Source organism: Eublepharis macularius, chromosome 9 (assembly GCF_028583425.1).
Source record: "Eublepharis macularius isolate TG4126 chromosome 9, MPM_Emac_v1.0, whole genome shotgun sequence".
Lineage (NCBI taxonomy): Eukaryota > Metazoa > Chordata > Lepidosauria > Squamata > Eublepharidae > Eublepharis > Eublepharis macularius.
The window spans coordinates 93,504,410-93,524,380 of record NC_072798.1 but is presented as its reverse complement, the minus strand read 5'-3'; positions in this window follow the sequence as shown (position 1 = coordinate 93,524,380).

Genomic DNA, 19,971 nt, shown 5'->3' with positions numbered 1-19,971 from the left:
GTGTTTAGTTACAGGCAGCTAGTTAGCATAAGGCCAGTTAAATGTCGAGTTGTTCTTCCCACCAGGGTAAAGGGGAGTTGCATGCTTAATGAACAGATCTAGGATTGATTATTGGCTGACCAGGTTTTTTTTTTAATTTTTATTGGATTAGAAATCAATATAATGTTCATTACAATCAATTCCCTTTAAATATTCCAGTTCTAACCCCCTCCCTTCCCCCCCTTTTGTTGACTTCCAACAGTTTGCCAACCCCTTGTCTATTTTTTCCCTTACTCATTTCAGACTTACCTTATTCTATTAAACAAACACTTTCATTCTCTTCTAAGCTTATCTATTATAACACAGTGCTATCTCTATTCCCTTTCCCACTTAACTTATCAAACTAAGTATTACATTCCTGACATATATTCTGTAATAATGTAACATTTTATCTGATTCTTATTCTCTATTCTCTGACTTACTCATTCTAGTCTCATCAATATGGGACAATCAATTTGTCCCCTGTTCTGCATGAATCTAAGTACTTCTATAAACATTGTAAACATTCAATATAAGTCAATCAATTTAACTTATACTCTATATGTTATTATTTACTTCCTTCCACCTTTCTTATATTCATTCTATTTTGATTATATAATTTACCTATTATACAGTTATCCACCAGAAACATACTTAGTTAACTTATCTCCTTATAATTCTTAAAATAACACCTCTATAGTTTAATACTATATATAAAAATCTAATAAAACAATTGCTTAGAACTTCTTATTTAACTTCCCTCCCCCCGGTAAAGTCACTTCTCTCTTCTTTTATTGTATTTCAGTAATTTTCAAACTGCCACAGTTCTCCTCCCACCTCCCATTTTTTCACCAAATATTGCTTCAGCTTCTCCCAATCCATATTAAACTGTCCTGGATCGAGATCTCTCAGTTTCCTTGTCATTTTGTCAATTTCCGCCATGTACAGCAATTTGTAAATCCAGTCCTCCATAGTTGGCACTTCTTGTACTTTCCACTTTTGCGCATACAAAAGTCTAGCCGCTGCTGTCATGTAAAATAACAATGTCCTGTATTGTGCTGGAATATCCTCCATTCCCAAGTTCAGTAGCAGGAGTTCTGGGTTCTTATTAATTTGAAATTGTAAAATCTCACTTATTGCTTCTGTTATTTCCCCCCAGTACTGCCTAGCTACTTCACAAGTCCACCACATGTGATACAAAGATCTTTCATGCTTTTTACATTTCCAGCATTTATTAGACATGTTAAGATTCCCTAGCGCAATTTTCTTTGGTGTCAAATACCAACGATAAATCATTTTATAGACATTTTCCTTAATATTGGTGCATGTCGTGATCTTCATCGTATTTTTCCACAAGTGCTCCCACGCCCCCATTGTTATCTCTTTGTTAAAGTTTATTGCCCACTTCACCATTTGAACTTTAACTATCTCATCTTCTGTCAACCATTTTAACAACACTTTATAAGTCTTAGAGATTTCCTTTTTATCCTCTCGCAAAATTACCTCCTCTAATTCTGAATTCTCCATTCTTATCCCTCCCTTCACGCAGTCCGAGTTATAAAGATCTCTGATCTGTCTATATTGAAACCAATCATAACTTGGAGACAACTCATCCTGCGTTTTAATTCTTAATTTAGAAGATTCTATTCTTGTTATCTCCTTATACGTTAAACATTGTTGTTCATTATCAACAGTTCTCGGATCTATTACTTCATATGGGACCACCCAGGCAGGAATTCCGTCCTGTAGGTAATTTCTATACTTCTTCCAAATTGTGAAGAGGCTTCTCCGAATGTAATGGTGCAAAAACATAGAGTCTACTTTTACTTTGTCATACCACAAGTATGCGTGCCATCCGAATATTTTTTTGTATCCCTCTAAGGCCAACGTCATCCAATCTTTCAAACACACCAGGCAAATTGCATCATGGTAGAGTCTTAAATTGGGCAGCTGCATTCCACCTCTCTCTTTTGAGTCCTGCAATACTTTCATTTTCACTCGAGGCTTCTTGCCTGCCCATACAAAATCCGATATTTTTCTCTGCCATTTTTCAAATTGCTTAGAATCCCGGATAATTGGTATTGTTTGTAACAGAAATATCACTCTCAGCAACACATTCATCTTAACTACTGCAATTCTTCCCAACCATGACAAATTCAATCTATTCCATTTGATCAAATCTTGCTCTATCTGTGTCCACAATTTCTCATAGTTATTCTTAAATAGATCTATATTCTTTGCAGTCAGTTCAATTCCCAGATATTTCACCTTATTTGTTACTTCACAGTCTGTTATTTCCATTAATTGCTGTTGTTTTTGTTTAGTCATATTTTTACATAGTATCTTTGACTTCTTTTTATTTACATAAAATCCCGCCAAATCTCCAAATTCCTTAATTTTCTCTATTACCCTTGGCATGTTCTCAATTGGGTCCTCTACAATTAACATTATATCATCCGCAAATGCTCTCACCTTATAGGAAAAGTCTTTTATTTTTATTCCACGGATTGCATCGTCTTCTCGAATCTGTATCATCAATATTTCCAGAACCAAAATAAACAACAGTGGGGACAACGGACAACCTTGTCTTGTACCTTTACCTAGGCCGTTTCCAGACGGCTTACCTGCAGCCGCTCCATGCCGCAACGTCGCAGATCGTGCCGGGGAAAACGCGAAATATCGCGTTTTCTCACGCGAGTTTTGCGTGACGTCGTGCAAAACTCGCGCGAGAAAACGCGATATTTCGCGTTTTCCCCGGCATGATCCGCGACGTTGCGGCATGGAGCGGCTGCAGGTAAGCCGTCTGGAAACGGCCCTATACTCAATTTCTTAGTCACCTCGTCATTCACCACAATTGCTGCACTCTGGTCCTTGTAAATTTCTTTCACTGCTCTTATGAATCTTTCCCCCATTTGTAGCTGTTCCATGGTGGCAAACATAAAATCCCAGTTCAAATTGTCAAATGCTTTTTCAGCGTCTACGAAGGAGAAACCAACCTCCTTATCACAGCGTTTGTCATAATATTCAATAGCATTTATCACTGTCCTTAAATTATCTTTAATTTGTCTATTTGGTAAAAAACCAGCTTGTTCCTCCGCAATAACTTCGGACTACCATCCTTTCACTCTTTCCGCCAGTATCTTCACAAAGATTTTGTAGTCATTGTTTAATAACGAAATAGGTCTGTAATTTTTAACATTGGTCAAGTCCTTGTCATTTTGTCCATTTCATTGATCAAGGGATCAGTGATATGTTGGCCTCGCTCCAAGTATCTGGAGTCCTTTGATCCTTCAATATTCTATTGATCACTTCCCTTAAAAATGGCACCAGTTCATTAGCCATGACCTTATAAAATTTAGCTATAAGTCCATCAGGGCCTGGCGCCTTTCCCAAATTTGTTGACTGTATTGCATTCCTTAACTCTTCTTCCGTTACTTCACTATTCAGTTTATTCCTCCATCCTTCCGACATTACTGGGAGCTTCATTTTGCCCAAGTAACTCGCTATTGAGTCTTTGTTCACTTCTTTTTTATTATATAACTTTGCATAAAATTTATAGAAGGCTCTGCTAATAACGGTCTGTTCCAGGCAAACTGTATTGTCATCACATATTTTATTTATTGTCCGCTTCTCCTTTCTCTTCTTTAATTGCCACGCCAAATATTTCCCAGGTTTATTTGCCCCTTCAAACGTCTTTTGATTCATTCTCTTAAGATTCCATTCCAATTCCTTATTGTTCATTGCCATCAACTGCTCTTGAAGGATTTTAATGTCCTGATATATCTTCTTTTTCCCTGGTCTTTTCTTTAATTGTATCTCCTTGGCTTTTATTTTCTCCATAATCTCCTGTCTCTTCTCTTCTCTTTTCTTCCTGGCTCTTCCATTTAGATCCATTAGAATGCCTCTAATTACTGCCTTGTAAGTGTCCCATACCTTGTTGGTTGGTACTTCTCTGTTCATATCGTGCTGTATGAAGAATTTAGTCTCCCTTCTCAGCGTCTCCATATTTTCTCCCTCTTGTAACAAGTCCTCATTTATTCTGCGTTGGCTGACCAGGTTTATTGGGGGGCAATTAACATTCTTTCCTTTACTCAGGACGCCATCACTCTCCAGTGAGTTAGACCGTTAACTCCGAGGATGTAAGGATGTAGGAACTAAGTTAGCTCTTCTTTATTTTATCTCCAATGTAATCTTTATTATTTTACCCTATATGTAGTAAACATTTATTTTAGAAGCTGAACATACATGTGTCTGTGATTCTTTATCTGCTGTGTAAATTCTCTACTCTGCAAACTAAATTTATCCAACACCTTTTTAGTCTCTCAAAGAGTGTAGAGCAGAATGGTTTGTAGGTGAATACTGGAAGAAAACCGAAGGTTGGTTTTCATTCCAGATAATTGATTCAGAACTAATCTTGTTAACACTTTCTAAAAGATGATGTATGCCTAGAAAAGGATGTTAGTTGTAATCTCCTACATAAAAACATCTCTTTTCAGTGGCAGTATTTTAATTTTACGAAGATTATATCACCACATTCCTAAAGAATCGCTCTCATGTGCCCGGGAATTGCCATAATCTGTTCAAAACTGCTGGCCTCTTGTTATTGTTAAATGAAGTAAAATGTGCCTCTTTGACTAAAAGCATGATTAACTTTTAAAAATAGATGCACGCAAAGAAAAAGAACTGAAGTTGATAGAAATTTCCTCAGGGGTTGGTGCAATTGAAACAAGCCAATTTAGATTTGTCCTGTATTCTGTTGATGGAGAATAGCTTTTCCTGTTGCCATGGTCACCTTACTGTATTAATCTTGCTCTCTAATTTTTGAGAAGGGAGAATCTATGAACACAATTTCTCAGGCAGGCTACCAGGATCTATATCTGAACATTGTTGAAGGGTCTGGATTTTCTGGATAGTTAAAACAACAACAGAATCTTTACATCGTTCTGTGCTTGAGAAATTGCAGCTCAAATCCCGCCATTTCATAAAATCCTGTTTTCCTCTTTTTCATATTCATTGGAGTTTATATGAAGCAAAATTGGTTTGTATCAATGCCTGTTTCTGTTTAGTGAAATTTAGCACAGCCAGTATTTTCTTGTGTATTTTCAATAGAATGAATGGGTGAGATTATGCCATTAAGTGCCCAACAGTGCAATCCTATGCAGTTATTCAGGTCTAAGACCATTTACTTTAGTGGGCTTAGACTGAAGATGACACCATACTACTAGCAGAAAATAGTGAAGACTTGAAATGACTACTGATGAAGGTTAGAGGAGAAAGCGCCAAAGCAGGATTACAGCTGAACATCAAGAAGACAAAAGTAATGACTATTGGGAATTACATAATTGAGGAAATTGAAATTGTTCAAGATTTTCTATTCCTTGGCTCAATCATCAACCAAAAGGGAGACTACAATATGAAGAAATCAGAAGAAGATTGAGACTTGGAAGCGCATCTGTGAGGGAGCTAGAGAAGATACTTAAAGATAAAGATGTCTCTCTGGGAATCAAGATCAAGATAATCCAAATTATGGTATTCCCCATTATTATGTATGGATGTGAAAGTTGGACAGTGAAGAAAGCTGACAGGAAGAAAATTGATTCATTTGAAATGTGGTGCTGGAGGAGAGTATTGCGGATATCATGGATAGCCAAAAAGACAAATAAGTGGGTACTAGATCAAATCAAGCCTGAATTCTCCCTGGAAGCAAAAATGACAACATTGAGGCTATCGTACTTTGGTCATATCATGAGAAGACAAGACTCTCTGGAAAAGTCAATAATACTAGGAAAAGTGGAAGGCAGTAGGAAAAGAGGAAGGCCTAAAATGAGATGGCTTGTCTCAATAAAAGAAGCCATGTTCTCCAGTTTGCAGGATCTGTTAATGATAGGATGTTTTGGAGGTCTTTCATTCATAGGGTTGCCATAGGTCAAAGGCAACTTGATGGCACATAACAGACACACGACTCTGTATACGATTGCCCTGTGAATGGCCGGCTTCAATTACTAATAAGAGTTCAATTACTAATACAACAGTTATGGACATAGTAGGATGCTTGGCTCTGAGAGCACTTATGCCAACTGCAATGTCTCCCTCCCGATGTCACTTTGGGTCCAGAGCCATCTTTGACCTTCCGCACTACTGGAGGAGTCCTTGATTTTTATGTTTTCCTTGGCCCAACCCCTGAAAATGTAGTCCAACAATATACAGAGGTAATGTCAGGCTATGGATGACAGGATATGGCAGACAGATCCCTGGACCATTGCAGCAAGACACCGGTTCTTGGTTAAATGGTTTTTATTCAGAAATCAGATCATTTCCACATATATGTCCATAGGACTACTCAGAAGCAAGGTAAGCATCTAAGCAGCAAGAGTAAAAGTTGACAGGAATGACATCATGTGAGAGAGACCGCTCTTTTAACATTCAAGTCTGCTCTTTCCCCCCTCCCAATCATAAACAAGGTTTTGGCGCTCTCCTGGTGTGAGAACGTTCCACATATTTGTAATATCAAGTTGAGTCACTAGAAAACAAGACATAGCAAAGCCTGAGAGGGAGTACAAGGTCATAAACACTGGAAGCTGTTACAGTCCATCAGATAAAGACCTGTGAAAGCCTGTGAAAAGAAATAGTTATGACACGGGTAAAATGATATTGAGTTACAGCAGGATACATTGGTTCAGCACAAAAGGATTATTAAAATTGGCATGGATGGGGCTCAGACATGACAGGTAAGTTACAAAATCTGCTAGGGCAGAGAAAGTGAAGTAAAGCTTTGACTTGTAGGTACAAAATTTGGTCTTGCAGTCGGCATAACAGTTTTGATAGTGAAGTGAACAGATGAGACGGGTTGAGCTGGCTGTTAAAGCCACTCCTGCAAAAACTGCTCAATGATTTATCATGCATCCTTAGAAACCAATTGGAAAACTTTTATACCAACCCTTATTAAAATCCTATGAATTTTAATAGAGAGAAGCTTTCTTTGGGAAAAGCGAAAATGCTATAGGAATAATAAGATGTAGAAAGTAACATCATCTATAGAGGGCTTTCTGAATTTTGACTCTTCTACTGCAGGGATTCAATATTCTAGAACATGATTACACCCCCCAAGTTATCCTATTGCTAAATGTTAATGCTTATCAGAGAAGCATCTGGATGGTTCCCAAGGACAAGTAACTGAAATAACCATCAAGTATTGGAATGATGTATTCACTCGCTTTTTAACCCCAGATTTATAACCAGCATTAACAGTGCAGTCCTATGGAGAGTTATGCCAGCCTAAGTCCATTGACCTCAATGGGCTTCGCTTAGAGTAACTCTCCATAGGATTGCACTGTAAGTCTGAATTCTTTCCCCTTTTCTTCTACTGTTCACTTCCTCCTCCTCAAGACACTGCATCTTTCAAGCACATAGCAACAAGGGTTTCTCAAAGCACAAAAGGCATTTCTCAAGGCGCACAACCCTTTGCAGTATATTATCCTTGCCAATGCTGGGGCTCTGATTACAGGCCCTTTAATGCCACCTGTGAATCTTTGCATTCCTGAGCAGAGTGCCAGATTCTACAAGACATATTACTACTGTTATTATGCAATCTGCGTTTACCGTTTTTTGTCTCCCTCTTTGTGCTTAGAAAGCTCGCTATTGAGAAAGGCATTGCTTGCAAAATGGTCTGCAAAGAACATTCGTAGCAACTGTCATTCTCAGGCAAACATTTCAGACTCCTGATCACAACTGCGTAGGCTGGGTTTACATGGGGGTGAGGAAATGCACCCCCTATCACTGGAGCAGATAGCAAACGTGGCCACGTGGCCTTTCTAGAACTGCTTGCTCCAGCTGCCCCCACCCCTTGTCCCTTTGTCATGTTTGTGAAAAATGCAGACACCACAGTGGCCCAGGACTCCCCTTTCCTCTGGGATCCTGCAGTTCTCCCAGAATTAGAACTAATTCCCAGACTACAGAGATCAGTTCCTCTGGAGGAAATAGTAGCTTTGGACGGTGGGCTCTCTGGCATCCCATCCCAGCTGAGCTCCCTTTCCTACCAGAGTCTCTCTACATGAGATGCCTCGGCGCATATTCGTCAAGTGTAGGGAGACACAATGTTAGCCAGGAAGCGTAGTTTAAAAAGACAGAGCAGGCGGAGATCACTCCTCAGAAGGTTTGTTAATTTTATATTTGCCTCCCACCTCTCCAATCTAAAACTGTGGGCAAATCCACATGCCCTTGGCATGTCCCAGCGTTGCGCTAAATGTTCACTAAACACCCGGTAGTATAACATCTTTCTAGCATGATTCAGAAATTGCGCTAGAAAGACGCTATACTTCTAGGTGTTTAGCGAACATTTAGTGCAATGCTGGGATGCTCCGAGGGCATGTGGATTCAGCCTGTGTGGGATCACAACTAGAGGGCAGTGAGGAATGAAAATGGGATGGAGCTGCCTTCCAGAGCTGGGCTTGGATCTGGAGAAGTTATAACGGGCTGAAGTTTCCCTTCTCGCATTTCACAGTCCCTTAACACAGCTCCAGTGTACAGCAAAGCCTTTGCCCTGCCGCTGGCTCTCTTTTTAAACTACCCTTCCTGGCTAACATTGCATCCCCTGACATGCGTTCTTCATGTGTCAGATGTCTCATGTAAAGAGACTCTCAGGTACTACTCCCAAATCTCCAGGAATTTCCCAGGCCAGAATTGCCAACTCAAACTATGGTATAACACTACAGCAGAGCTTGGCAGTGAACAAAGGGGAGGGGATGGCTCATTTTGCCTGGGTGTTATTGTCAGGCTATGGATGACAGGATATGGTAGACAGATCTCTGTACCATTGCAACAAGAAGTCCAAGCTCTTGATTAAATGGTTTTATTCAGAAATCCAATCATTTCCATATATATGTCCATAGAATTACTCAGAGGCAAGAAAGCATCTAAGCAGTACACGTTTCCTTGATAGGAATAGAAACTTGAAGACAGCACAGCTCTAAATAATCATTTCCCCCCTCCCACTTAGACCACTGGTTTGCGCAGGAAAAGGTCTGGGAACTTCTTCTGGAGTTTATACCTCAACCTAGACAGGACAAAGAGGTGTAAGAGTCAACGGCAACACTGCAGACAGTACAAGGTCACTTCTGTGAGCTTCAAAGAAAAAAAGATAAGACAGCTGCGTTCTCAGGCTGCTAGAGGGAGAAACGGAAGTGTTGGTTCGAGCATTTGCAAAATGCAAACAAGGTACAGCGTTAGCAATGGTTCAACACATAGAACAATGGCATGGATGTAGGGGTACAGACATGACATTTATATTTGGGAGTAGTTTTTCCTCAGTAAGGACAACTACTAATCTTTCTGCGTAGTGAGACGCAACATCTTAGGCAGCTGCTCAAAGGCAGAAGCTCTGAAGCAATACATCCATAGCCTCTTCTTGGCAGAGAAATGGCCTTTGCACATGGGCTAAGGGGCCTGAGGAAATTGCAAGCTTAAGGGCTGCTGCCATGTCATATCTTCAGTGTTTACCATTGACATAACCAGGGCTCATTTTGAGGGGGAACATGCAGGAACGCAGTTCTGGCAGTTCCCCAAAGAGGTCACATGTCAGGTGGCCCCGCCCACCTGACTCTCGGCCATGTTGGGCCCATTTCGTCCTGGATTGGGGCCGAAATGGCCCGGATCGGGCCTCTGACAGGTGGTGGATCACTCTCCAGCTCAGCAGCAGCCTGATCCTGACCATTTCGGGACCCTTTTCAGCCATTTTCAGCCCCCTTTTGCCATTTTGGGCCCAATTTTGGCCCTGAATGGCCAGGATTGGGTCCAAAACAGCCAGGATAAGTGATGCCACGGGGTGTGGCATATGCAAATCAGTTATGCTAATGAAACATTTCCAGTGATGGCAAGGGGCGTGGCATATGCTCATGAGTTATGCTAATGAGTTCCTCCAGCTTTTTTTCTACGAAATGACCCCTGGACATAAAGTTTTGCAAGAGTGCGCCATACAGTGAGTAGTCTTCATGACCGGCCCTTAATCTAAGGATTGCACAGGAGGACAGAGAGAAAGTCGCTCGGCCAAGGCCACCTTCATGGCAGAAGTGAAATCAAAACCCGCTTCATGCCATTGCTGTTACCCTATACCACCTGTCATACAGAATTGTGCTTGCATGTGCACTCCCATATCTGTAACTAAAAATAAGTGGAGGTATAACATGAAAGGAAAAATCTACACAGCCTCTCCAGAGAGTAGATCCAGAGGAGTTAGCCGTGTTCGTCTGAAGTTGCAAAATAGTAAAGAGTCCAGTAGCACCTTTAAGACTAACCAACTTTATTGTAGCATAAGCTTTCGAGAACCACAGCTCTCTTTGTCAGATGCATCGTCAGATGCATCTGACGAAGAGAGCAGTGGTTCTCGAAAGCTTATGCTACAATAAAGTTGCATCTGACGAAGAGAGCTGTGGCTCTCGAAAGCTTATGCTACAATAAAGTTGTATCTGACAAAGAGAGCTGTGGCTCTCTAAGCTTATGCTACAATAAAGTTGCATCTGACAAAGAGAGCTGTGGCTCTCTAAGCTTATGCTACAATAAAGTTGCATGTGACGAAGAGAGCTGTGGCTCTCAAAAGCTTATGCTACAATAAAGTTGCATCTGACAAAGAGAGCTGTGGCTCTCTAAGCTTATGCTACAATAAAGTTGCATCTGACAAAGAGAGCTGTGGCTCTCAAAAGCTTATGCTACAATAAAGTTGCATCTGACAAAGAGAGCTGTGGCTCTCAAAAGCTTATGCTACAATAAAGTTGCATCTGACGAAGAGAGCTGTGGCTCTCGAAAGCTTATGCTACAATAAAGTTGGTTAGTCTTAAAGGTGCTACTGGACTCTTTACTATTCTCCAGGACCTGAGGCGTGGCTCCTCCTGGGTTCTTCACGTTCACAGATTTTGTGCCAAGCCAATTGCATGAACTGGATTATTTTAATATTATCAAGAAAATATTTGTATGCTCTGTTTGAGAAGGTCAAATCAAGAGCACACCGGCATAAGAGCACTGTCGAAGCAGGCCATACCCCAGCATAAAATAAGATGGAATGCAGGATGTAAAATCCATAAAAGAGATTGAAATAACATGTGAAAAGATGGTACTTGATTCGGTGAAAAGCCTGGGCAAAAAGAGCATTTTTTTCCCATGCTCTATTTATCGGTTCTGCCAGATGTGACAGAGATTCGTAGGAATGTGTCCATTTCTTTAACATATGAAGTGGCCCTTGTGAGAAAGATGAGAGAACGGTCAGTTGTTAGAACAAAGATTCCATTTGGCCTTGCCCAGAAAGGCATCTCTGGAGATAACCATGAGGGGACAAAATCAGGTGGTGCCACTAGAACAAGCTAAGATATCAAAATAGTAAAGAGTTCAGTAGCACCTTTAAGACTAACCAACTTTATTGTAGCATTAGCTTTCGAGAACCACAGCTCTCTTCGTCAGATGCAGGCATTTGATGAAGAGAGCTGTGGTTTTCGAAAGCTTATGCTACGATAAAGTTGGTTAGTCTTAAAGATGCTACTGGACTCTTTACTATTTTGCAACTACAGACTAACACGGCTAACTCCTAAGATACCAAGGGTCAAAGAACAGCAATAACTGCAATCTTGTATGGGAAATGGAGAGGACGGATGTGTGTTTGAAGAGATGTAAAAAGACAATGAAAAAAATGGTTGCAGTCACCGAGATGATGCAAAACGCTTGTACTTTACTTTCTTTGACTTCTAGTGGGTGGGGTTGGTTGCTCCTTTTTCCTCTTGACAGAAATTGAATAAATGTAGCTGTTCCTAACACCCCAAACCATCACCTGTGGCTGTTCTGTTGGAACAAAGATGGGTCCCCTAGTGTTACAGCAAGCTTTAAATAACTGACACAAGATAAGCAAGACTAAAGAACATGCTTTTTAATTAAGGCACTTAAAATGCTGGCATGTACTTCATAAACATACACACAGCTCTCATTGATAGGTGCATTCTAGTCTTTAAATCAGAACTCATAGACACAGCCAGTGATTATCCTACTATATAAAAGGCTAAGCGTATTCAAGACAACTCACTTGCTACCCTGGTGTGCCACCAGAGGGTGCTGCTGTGAAGGGAAGCCCAGATGAGGCATCCAGACCTCCAGAGAGTGAGCCATGGTGGAAAGCCCAAGCCGGGATCAGGTGCAGAGCAGGCAGCAATGCTTTCCCCCGCCTTTACTCAGCTGGGATGAGGAGCGGAGCAGGTGGCAATGCCTTCCCCCTGCCTTCACCCAGCTAGGATCAGAAACGGAGCAGGTGGCAATGCCCGCTCCCTGCCCTTCACCCAGCTAGGTTCAGGAGCAGAGCAGGTGCCAATGTCCACTCCCCATCTTCACCAGCTGGAATTAGAAGCAGAACAGGTGGCAATGCCTGCCTGCCCTTCACCCAGATGGGATCAGGAGCGGTGATGGTGGCAATGCTCACTCCCCCCTTCACCCAGCTGAGATCAGGAGTGGAGCAAGTAGCAATGCCCCCCTCCCACTTCACCCAGTGGGAATCAGGCGCAGAGTAGGAGGCAATGCCCGTCCCTTCTTCAACCCACTGGGATCAGGAGCAGAGCAGGTGGAAATGCCCGTCCCTTCTTCACCCAGCTGGAATCAAGAGCAAAGCAGGTGGCAATGCTTGCTCCCCCCTTCATGCAGCCAAGATCAGGAGTGGAGCAGGTGGCAATGCCCCCCTCCCACTTCACCCAGCCAGAATCAGGTGCAGAGTAGGAGGCAATGCCTGTCCCTTCTTCAACCCTTCAACCCACTGGGATCAGTAGTGGAGCAGGTGGCAATGCCCACCCCCGCTTCACCTGGCTGGGATCAGGCACCAAGCAGGCAGCAAGGCCTGCCCCATCACCTGGCCAGGGTCAGGGGTGGAGCAGGTAGCAATGCCCAACCCCGCCTTCATCCAGCTGGGATCAGGTGTAGAGGAGGTGGCCATGCTTGCCCCCCTGCCTTCATCTGGCCAGGATCAGTGATGGAGGAGGAGGGAATGCCTGCCTGCTCACCCTCCCCTTTCTAGAGCCCATTGTATTTTCCCCCACAACGGGCTTTGTTGCTCGTATATAATATATTGCTTCTATATAATAGATTGCTTCTATTTCATTACAACCTCTGACTTTCTGCTGTCTCTATCTGCTGTAGCATAAGCTTTCGAGAATCAAGTTCTCTTCGTCAGATGCATGATACAGAGACTGGTCAAATATAGAAGAGGAGGGAGGAGAAGAGGAGGAGAGAGAAGAGGCAATTGGGGGGGGAGGGTGCAACCAAAACATTCCTTTGCTAGTAAATGTAAACATCTCCTTTTGTTGTGTGGATCAGTTGGCTTCAAAGGAGTTTGCCCTGTTGCCCTAATTGCCCCTCCCCCCCTAATTGCCTCCTCTCTCTCCTCCTCTTCTCCTCCCTCCTCTTCTATATTTGACCAGTCTCTGTATCATGCATCTGACGAAGAGAACTTGATTCTCGAAAGCTTATGCTACAATAAAATTGGTTAGTCTTAAAGGTGCTACTGGACTCTTTTTGATTTTGCTACCACAGACTAACACGGCTAACTCCTCTGCATCTATCTGCTGTGGGAACTTTAATTCTGGGTTGGTGTTGGACCAGTTGTCATGTGATAATGGGAAATTTCCTCATCGTTGCTCATATAGAAAAAGAGCTTTGGTCTTTCTATTGTATATACTGACTTTATTAGATTTCAGATTTTCACACCAGCCCAAGTGAAAACCTGATCGAGCTGCAGACCTTTATGAACAGTCCCCCCCCCCGCAACGCCTGGATGTCTGAAATTATTGAAATTATAATTTCCCCAGCTCAGCAGGGAAGCAGCAACTGATATAGTAAGTTAGGTCTCGCTCTCAGCTGGTAACCCTCTGGCAGCTTAAATTCTACCCTAAATATAGGGTGGAGCTGTTAAAATAGCCTAAGTACTACGTAAGGTTTCCTGAATAAATAGGAGAGAGCTAACTGTAACTGATATTGGCCCGTGCCCCCTACTTCTCTACATGTCTCTGTGGGAAGCCTGCGGGTGTGAAATTATTTCTGAAGCCAACATCCTGGCACTTTCAAATGTTTGGTTCTATTATTAGGACAGTATTAAACCAGTGGGTGGTAATTGGGGTTTTACAGTCAATAAATGTGCCTGTTGGGAGATACGCTATTTTGATCAGGCCTGGTATGACCTTTATCCCCACCAAATAGGTAGCATTTTACTTCAATTGCTCTCCGTTTCTAGCCCTCAGCCCCATCGTGTCTAATTAGGGAGTTACAGGCAGAGACTGCATTTCCTGTCTAAGATAAATATAGATGCGATTGTGATACACGTAACGTCATCACAGGGCACCTCGTTTGCATTAGTGATTCTTATTGAACACCTGGAGATGTTTTCCAGTGATCCTGAATCTTAGAAATGCAGACTCTGGGACCTGAAAAAACATTTTTCTAGTAGAGTTTTAAAAAGTCAAGTGGGTGCCTTCCTCATAACCCCTACATTGCAAGGTCATTCCAGTGTGCATCCGTAACACTTAAAATTTTTTACCAAGCTCTTCTAGTCTCCATGGATACCAGGGAGAAACTTTCCCTTATTAATCAGGTTTCAATACAATGACCTGTTTGGAGTGGCAGGGGGGAGGAGAACCTTGATCCGATCACAAAATCCAACCCAATCAGATTTCACAATCAATCCTAAAATTTATGTGCAAGTTTATGGTACATTTCTGGTTTCACATTCCTATTAATAGCTTTTTAATAGCTACTCTTTTTTCTGCCTCTGATTTTGAGATATTTTCCTCCCCCTCTGTTCTGTTTCCACAAATCTTGCCCTTTTCATTCTTTGCAGTTCTGCAAAGAGCATTCGGCATCGAAAGCTTTGTTATAAGGATGCATCTCAGAGAAATAAACTCTATACCGATTATATCAAATCAAATATAAATCCCAGTTCTGCAGAATTATGACTTCGCTTCACTGAATCCATCTGGAATAGGTACCATATGTTAGTTTCTTTATTGGGATGCTTCAGGGGGATCTATTAGAGAGACCAGCTCTGGCATAATTAGAACAAAGAACATTTGTTTTCCCAGCTGTCCTTCTTTTCCAATCCTTCTTTTAGAATATTCTTCTGATTTAAATAAAGTTTTACCTGGGATGCTCCAGTCTCATCAACTGGGAGAGTGAATTGTTTTCAAAGTTAAGCCTACCTTGCAAGTGAAATTTTCTTGTATTTGTTCATCCCGAAACACAATTGACTCCAAGGGACTCAAGCAAAATACAGGCTTGCCTTGGGATACACCTGATGTTTACAAGCAAGCACAAGAAAACAGTTACATAACTGAATCTATAATGGGGAGGTGTAGGGAATGAACTGCCTGGAAGTGACAGCCGTCGGGCCTGCTGGGACGTTCTTGCAGGCAAGCATCAACCAATATAAATTGGGGGCAGTGAGGTTCTTTACGCATTGATCCACAAGAAAGAGCCCTGCAGTGCAGTCCTACACAGAGTTACACCCTTCTAAGCCAAATTGACTTCAGTGGAATTAGAAGTGAGCAACACAGAGCCAAGCTACAAGAGACGAATGACACTTGCCTGGCAAGTGAACAGACTCACGTGTATTCCTCCCTGTTCACTTGCCATTCACTTGCTCTCTGCTTGATCAAGTGGAGCGCAAGTGAATGGCAAGCGAACAGGGAGGAATACACGTGAGTCTGTTCACTCATTCGTCACTTGTAGCTTGGCTCTCAGAGTCTCTCTAAACGAGACATCTGACACATGAAGAACACGTTGCAGGAGACGCAATGGTAGTTTAAAAAGACAGAGCCAGCGGCAGGGCAAAGGCTTTGCTATACACTGGAGCTGTGTAAAAGAGCTGTGAGATGCCAGAAGGGAAACTTCTGCCCATTGTAACCTCTCCAGGTCCAAGCCTGGCTCTGGAAGGCAGCTCCAGCCCATTTCCATTCCTTGCTGCTGTCTGGTTGTGATCGCACCCAGTTTTAGACTGGAGAGGTGAAATTGACAGCGCCTTCGGGGAGGCGAAGATAAAATTAACGAACCTCTGATAGGCGACCTCCATCGGCTCTGTCTTTTTAAACTGTGCTTCCTGGCTAACATTGTGTTTCCCTACACTTGATGAACACGCAATTGAGGCATCTCGTGTAGAGAGACTTTCAGTTCAGGATTGTACTGTTAATGTTGCATCTGCTGGGTGAGACGGATGTCTTTTTGGTTTGTAAGAGAAAATGTTTCCTGTATGAAGATGGCTCTAAACCCTTTCCCCTAGACCCCACATTTCACAAACTCCATTTATCCACAGAACCATGAAGCTATCGTTTGGTGAGTTCGAAGGGGCTTCAGATATTTCATCCTGGGTGAACCTAAATACTTTTTTCAATCTCAGCCCTCCTAACTTACTCATGTTGTGGTGGGCTCTTCCTGCTTCCTTTCCGTCAGTGTCAGGGATTCATGAACTAGTTTGGTGTAGTGGTTAGGAGCAGCAGGACTCTAATCTGGAGAGCCGGGTTTAATTCCCCACTCCTCTGCTTGAAGCCAACTGGGTGATCTTGGCTCAGTCACAGCTCTCTCAGAGCTCTCTCAGCCTCACCCACCTCACAGGGTGATTGTTGTCAGGATAATAATAACACACTTTGTAAACTGATCTGAGTGGGCATTAAGTTGTCCTGAGGGGCAATATATAAATCGAATGTTGTTGTTATTGCCTGTCCAGTGTTATGGCAAAAATTGTGGTATCCTGCTCTACTTGTGCTAGGACTCCCCAGGGCAATCTCACAAACAGAATAAGACTTTAACATTTACCAGGCTTAGAGGCCCACTATCCTCCGTTTGTCCCTGTAGGCAGCAAGACACTGTGTGTGATGCTTTCAAAGAGTGCACAGTTGTGTTGTCATTTAAAGATTTGCAGAGGCTTAGTGGTACCAAACCACACTTATGTAGTCAGTTGCAATTAACTGAGTTTCCGAGGGGTGCCTGACCTGAGGAGGTGTAGCAAATAATTTAAAATGTAGAGTGCTTGGAATAAACACCAAGCTTTTTCATGAGGCAGCTTAGCAGACTGCGGCATTAAAAATAGCATAATTCTGGCTGGAAAGTTCAGAATCTTGCATTTATTTAATTAAAGGACGGCTTTTTTTACAAGTTGGAATAACTGGCAAGGACTTGGTGAGTGGGTGGGGAATGAGCCAGTCTATGAAAGAAGACTAATCACTCAATTATTAGACGTGTATTAGTGTCTCAAGGTGTGGAGCGAGGCAAAGGAAAATGAGAACAGGTACAGATGATGAGCAAAGGGGACCAAAACAACTGGGGGCATGAACTGAAGCAGATGTAAGAAGATAGTTTTAATAAGTTACTTTACACAACGAGTGGAGAAGATGTGGAATTCATTGCCAGATGATGTAATGATGGCCACAAACATAGCTTTAAAAGGAGATTAGGCTGTCTCTATAGGACCTCTCCAGGTCTAGCCCTTTTCCATTCCTCGCTGCCCTCTGGTTGAGATCCCACCCAGTTTTAGACTGGAGAGGTGAAATTGATCGAGCCTTGGGTGAGGTGAAGATGAAATTAACAAACCCTCTGAGGAGTGATCTCTGCAGCCTCTTCCTTTTTAAACTATGCTCCTGATTAACATGGGCCCTTTTCACACTGCTTACCTGCTGCCGCAACGACACGAAATATTGCGCAAAAAATGTGGAGCATCGCATTTTCTCGTGTGAGATTTGCGCGACGTCGCGCAAATCTCGTGCGAGAAAACGCGATGTTCCGTGGTTTTTACACGCTATTTCGTGTTGTTGCGGCAGCAGGTAAGCAGTGTGAAAAGGGGCCTGGTGTCTTCCTACACTTGACAAACATGTGCCGAATCATCTCGTGTAGATTGGAGTGCAGGTTATGGTTTTTATTCTGAAATCTTCTGCCCAAAATGGCTGCTTTGCATTGTTTAATGGTAAATTTGCCAACCTCCAGGCAGTAGCTGGAGATGTCCTGGCATTACAAATGGTGACAGAAGTCAGTTTTCCTGGGGGAAAAAGTCTGCTTTGGAAGCTGGACTCCATGGCATAATATCCAGCTGAGTTCACTCCCGAAATCCCACCCTTCCCTGCCCCCCCCATCATGGCCCAACCCTGAGTTGGCAGCCCTACTTCCCAGTAATCATGGCCTTGCTTTTCTACTTCAAAAATTCTTGTGTGAAAAGTCCTTGTGGCTCCTTAATACAGTTTGAGATTTTTGTTTACTGCATGGTAAACCATTAGATTATTTCGTTCAAAGGCAAACTGAGTTGTATAACAATAGTCTTCAATCAAGCATCAGAAACCTAAGACCCAATGAGTATAGATTTCCAAATTATTTGGAGGAAGGGGGGATTCAATCAGGATATTGAGATTAGGAGTACAAGATGTCATTTTTCTTTAAAAACAATCAATAGCCAAATACTAAATTTTTTTTAAAAAGCGAAAGCTTTCCAGTAGAAGAATAGAAGAATCTACCCTCCACAGAGTCTTTTTGCTTTGTTACCTGTAAAGATAGCTTTTCTCTCTCTCATAGATCCAAGGTCAGTTCTACACTGGATAGAAATAAAATTTTGATGTGACTAGAATACCTGGGCCGTTTCCAGACGGCTTATCTGCCTCTGGAACGTCGCGCCATGTTGCGGGGAAAACGCGAAATATCGCGTTTTCTCGCACGAGTTTTGCGCGCCGCGCGACGTCGCGCAAAACTCAAGCGAGAAAACGCGATATTTCGCGTTTTCCCCGCAACATGGCGCGACGTTCCGGAGGCAGGTAAGCCGTCTGGAAACGGCCCTGTTGAATTGACCTGTGTTTTGTATTAACAGAGAACATAAATGACTTTGCTATTTTGACTCAAAAATTCTCTTGTTTACCTCATGGAATCTTCAAATGTAAAAATGAAAAACAAAAATCTGTTTCTTTGTCTTTAAGGCAATTGGGTGTCCACATCTCCCTCTTTACTGGTCTTTGGGGTACCAGCATTCACGCTGGGAATATTCTGACATTGCTACAGTAAAAAAAACCTGTTTGGAGCATGGAACAGTACGCATTCCTCTCGTAAGTGTGCATTATGCAACATGCATTTCAATTCGTTTTCCAAGTAGCAAGAATGAGTAACAAGAAGCTATAGCACACTTCATAGTATTGGTACAATTAATATTATACTAATAGTGTAATCCTAAATGGAATTTTACCCTTCTCTGGGTTTAGAAATCCCTAGGTTTAAAAGGGCATAACTTTATTTAGGATTCCATTGTAAGGGAGCAATCCTAAACAGATTTCCTTGAAAGTCTCATTTTATATAATGGGGCTTACTCCCAGGAAAGGGTTCTTTGGATTGCAGCCCAATTCTGCTAGCATTAATATTAGCATGAATAGTATAGTATATTATTTTACTATTTCTGCTGTCATTAGTATAATGTTAATAGTATACATATTAATAAATACAATTAATATTTTCTCAGAATTCGATTAAAATAACAGTGGTGATTTAAAAAAAATATGTAAATATGCCATATGTTAAAATAACACTTTAAGATCGATTCTGTTCCAAGGAACATACGTTTAGTTTAGTTTGGTGACGTCTGTACTAGGAAGTATATGGGAAGACTTCTGTATCCGCTTTTACTATGGTGTTAATGCAAGTGGAATACTAAAAGTGCAATCCTAAAAAGAGATTCTCCAGTATAAACCCATTGATTTCAATAGGCTTAGACTGGAGTAACTCTTCTTAGGACTGAAATGTTAATCTGAGCAACTGTGCTCCAATGAGTTATTATTGCAAACGTCAGGATGTCCAGTATGCCGATATTGATTACATGGACCAGCAACGAGACTTCACTTACGACAAAGAAGAATTCGCAGGGCTGCCAAAGTTAATTCAGGAGATGAAGAACAAAGGACTGAATTATGTTGTTATTCTGGTAAACTT